The sequence below is a fragment of the Pelobates fuscus genome, chromosome 1 (genome assembly GCF_036172605.1).
Source record: "Pelobates fuscus isolate aPelFus1 chromosome 1, aPelFus1.pri, whole genome shotgun sequence".
NCBI classification, from domain to species: domain Eukaryota; kingdom Metazoa; phylum Chordata; class Amphibia; order Anura; family Pelobatidae; genus Pelobates; species Pelobates fuscus.
In genome coordinates this window covers 129,061,142-129,065,535 of record NC_086317.1, presented here as the reverse complement: position 1 = coordinate 129,065,535, position 4,394 = coordinate 129,061,142, and the positions used below count along the sequence as shown (strand labels likewise).

Sequence of the window (4,394 nt, the reverse complement as noted above, 5' to 3'; positions counted from 1 at the left end):
ACCCTCAGGGCCAGCTGCAGATACACATGGACAAGTAGAGGGCTCAACATGTTCCACACACAAGAGACTGGGTGAGCTCAAGGCAGAGACGTAAGCATTACAACACTTGCAAGGCGAGCAGGGACGCACGGGGTGTGACTGCACAGCAAGGCTTGACGACAAAAAGCCAGAGGTTAAGCAGAGCAGATCAATAACACAGGATAATTAAACAAGACCCCAGTTTACCTTCCCTCTCCCCCCCCCCCCCCCCCACACCCGCTTCGGGCTCTAACCGAGGCCAATTTCCTTCCGGGGACAGTAGAATAAGCGTCTCCAAATGGTGTACAACATTGGGTAAATAAATATAGATTGCAATAACTCACCTGGACGGACAGCGTCCACATAGGGGGCAGATCCCATGTACAAAGGGTCTGTAAAACAGGGCAACTATCCAAGAGAATGGCATGTACAATTGACCCAAACCCCATCCCTTAACCAGATTTTCTTTCTGTACCCCCACCCCCGTCTACAATACGCATTGTAAATAATGTCAATAATGAAAAGTATGCTGGCGGACGTTTGTTCGACCTGTCTATGGTTGGAATGTTCACCCCTCCCACCTTTTTTCTTTTTGTACCCCATACACTGCATTTGCCGACAAAATAAAAATTGTCAAATTGTAAAAAAAAAAAAAAAATTTCCTTGCAAATAAATGACAGTTGACTAACACAGACAGTAACGTGAGTTTACAAAGGTCTCTGAGGAACAGAGTTTTGTAGAAAAGTCGACGAAGATGGGATTCGAACCCATGCGTGCAAAGCACAATGGATTAGCAGTCCATCGCCTTAACCACTCGGCCACCTTGTCTGATGGTGGCACAAGCAAGCTGTTAGACGCAGTCGGTGAAGTGCACGGTGGCCGTATCGACCGTAACATGAGTTTACAAAGGTCTCTGAGGAACAGAGTTTTGTAGAAAAGTCGACGAAGATGGGATTCGAACCCATGCGTGCAGAGCACAACGGATTAGCAGTCCATCGCCTTAACCACTCGGCCACCTCGTCTGATGGTGGCGCACGCAAGCTGTTAGACGCAGTCGGTGAAGTGCACGGTGGCCATATCGACCAACTCAGCAAAAGGCAAATATTCAAATTTTACAAATCTAAAACTTGAAAGAAGAGCAGAAATTACAATGATCATTTTGAATGATTTTTATGGATTATATCAATAAACTCCTAGAAATAAATAAGAGATGTAGTAAATGATACATTAACCAAGGATGTTGAAAACTTTGCTAAACTTGATGCACTCCAATGCTGGATATGTATACTTAGTTCTCCTTACCTAGCATGGAATAAATTAATTCCCTGTCAATTTTGCCTACAAGTGTGTCTAGAATAGGTCTCCTATCATTTTCTCAATGAATCATAAATAATTGTGTTTTGCGTCCTGGTTTGTGTTAGTTCTTCGGTTACAGATTGGGGATGCTAATCATGGGAATTTTTGCTTGTGTTAGTTGTTTTTAAGACAAGCCTTAGTGTTATGCTGTGCATATCGGGGGGCAGGGGGGAGGGTGCTTTTTCCCTGTTGATTTTGCTGTCAAGTGTCAGGGCAAAATGGTTCTCTTTGACGAGGTGAGGAAAAGGCATGAGTGCGTCTCTTGGCATATGCAAGGTGTAAAAGTTCCCTTTCCATTTTGCCTTCAAGTGTGAAAAGAAAAGGTGTGCTATTGTTTTCCGGATTTAATCTAAAGTATTTTGATTTGAGCTCTAATTTGTGTTATTTTTACAGTTACAGATTGGGGATGATAATAATGTGAATTTTTGTTTGTGTTAGTTGTTTTTAAGACAAGCCTTAGTGTTAGGCACTACACATCGGGGGAAAAAATATGTGCTTTTTTCCTGTCGATTTTGCCATCAAGTGTCAGGGCAAATTGGTTCTCTTTGCTGAGGTGAGGAAAAGACATGGTGTGCTCTTGTTTTCTGGACTTAATCAAAATAATTTTGATTTGAGCTCTAATTTGCGTTGTTTTTACAGTTACAGATTGGGGATGATAATAATGTGAATTTTTGTTTGAATAAGTTGTTTTTAAGACAAGCATTATTGTTATGCTATAGGTATCAATGGGAAAATGGTCCTTACTTCCAACTTGTGGAACTGCCATGAATGCGACTCTGTGCCTATTTATGGTGTAAAAATTCCCTGGACCCTCCATTAAAATATCCTTGCAAATAAATGACAGTTGACTAACACAGACAGTAACGTGAGTTTACAAAGGTCTCTGAGGAACAGAGTTTTGAAGAAAAGTTGACAAAGATGGGATTCGAAACCCATGCGTGCAGAGCACACTGGATTAGCAGTCCATCACCTTAATCTCTCGGCCACCTCGTCTGACAGTGGTGCACCCAAGCTGTTAGACACAGTCGGTGAAGTGCACGGTGGCCGTATCGACCAACTCAGCAAAAGGCTAATATTCAAATTTTACAAATCTAAAACTTGAAAGAAGAACAGAAATTACAATGATCATTTTGAATGATTTTTATGGATCATATCAATAAACTCCTAGAAATAAATAAGAGATGTAGTAAGTGATACATTAACCAAGGATGTTGAAAACTTTGCTAAACTTGATGCACTCCAATGCTGGATATGTATACTTAGTTCTCCTTACCTAGCATGGAATAAATGAATTCCCTGTCAATTTTGCCTACAAGTGTGTCTAGAATAGGTCTCCTATCATTTTCTCAATGAATCATGAATAATTGTGTTTTGCGTCCTGGTTTGTGTTAGTTCTTCGGTTACAGATTGGGGATGCTAATCATGGGAATTTTTGCTTGTGTTAGTTGTTTTTAAGACAAGCCTTAGTGTTATGCTGTGCATATCGGGGGGCAGGGGGGAGGGTGCTTTTTCCCTGTTGATTTTGCTGTCAAGTGTCAGGGCAAAATGGTTCTCTTCGACGAGGTGAAGAAAAGGCATGAGTGCGTCTCTTGGCATATGTAAGGTGTAAAAGTTCCCTTTCCATTTTGCCTTCAAGTGTGAAAAGAAAAGGTGTGCTATTGTTTTCCGGATTTAATCTAAAGTATTTTGATTTGAGCTCTAATTTGTGTTATTTTTACAGTTACAGATTGGGGATGATAATAATGTGAATTTTTGTTTGTGTTAGTTGTTTTCAAGACAAGCCTTAGTGTTAGGCACTACACATCGGGGGAAAAAATGTGTGCTTTTTTCCTGTCGATTTTGCCGTCAAGTGTCAGGGCAAATTGGTTCTCTTTGCTGAGGTGAGGAAAATACATGGTGTGCTCTTGTTTACTGGACTTAATCAAAATAATTTTGATTTGAGCTCTAATTTGTGTTATTTTTACAGTTACAGATTGGGGATGATAATAATGTGAATTTTTGTTTGAATAAGTTGTTTTTAAGACACGCATTATTGTTATGCTATAGGTATCAATGGGAAAAATGGTGCTTATTTCCAACTTGTGGAACTGCCATGAATGCGACTCTGTGCCTATTTATGGTGTAAAAATTCCCTGGACCCTCCATTAAAATATACTTGCAAATAAATGACAGTTGACTAACACAGACAGTAACGTGAGTTTACAAAGTTCTCTGAGGAACAGAGTTTTGTAGAAAAGTCGACGAAGATGGGATTCGAATCCATGCGTGCAGAGCACAATGGATTAGCAGTCCATCGCCTTAACCACTCGGCCACCTCGTCTGACGGTGGCGCACGCAAGCTGTTAGACGCAGTCGGTGAAGTGCACGGTGGCCGTATCGACCAACTCAGCAAATGGCTAATATTCAAATTTTACAAATCTAAAACTTGAAAGAAGAGCAGAAATTACAATGATCATTTTGAATGATTTTTATGGATCATATCAATAAGCTCCTAGAAATAAGAGTTGTAGTAAATGATACATTAACCAAGGATGTTGAAAACTTTGCTAAACTTGATGCACTCCAATGCTGGATATGTATACTTAGTTCTCCTTACCTAGCATGGAATAAATGAATTCCCTGTCAATTTTGCCTACAAGTGTGTCTAGAATAGGTCTCCTATCATTTTCTCAATGAATCATAAATAATTGTGTTTTGCGTCCTGGTTTGTGTTAGTTCTTCGGTTACAGATTGGGGATGCTAATCATGGGAATTTTTGCTTGTGTTAGTTGTTTTTAAGACAAGCCTTAGTGTTATGCTGTGCATATCGGGGGGCAGGGGGGAGGGTGCTTTTTCCCTGTTGATTTTGCTGTCAAGTGTCAGGGCAAAATGGTTCTCTTTGACGAGGTGAGGAAAAGGCATGAGTGCGTCTCTTGGCATATGTAAGGTGTAAAAGTTCCCTTTCCATTTTGCCTTCAAGTGTGAAAAGAAAAGGTGTGCTATTGTTTTCCGGATTTAATCTAAAGTATTTTGATTTGAGC

The 4,394-nt window shown here is 40.4% G+C and overlaps 1 non-coding gene across 1 annotated transcript; it reads right to left on the bottom strand.

Annotated features, from left to right (window-relative positions):
• Positions 1 to 764: 764 nt before the first annotated feature.
• On the bottom strand, positions 765 to 846 carry TRNAS-GCU (transfer RNA serine (anticodon GCU)). The gene has a single exon. It is a non-coding gene; the product is annotated as a tRNA-Ser (tRNA).
• Positions 847 to 4,394: the final 3,548 nt, after the last annotated feature.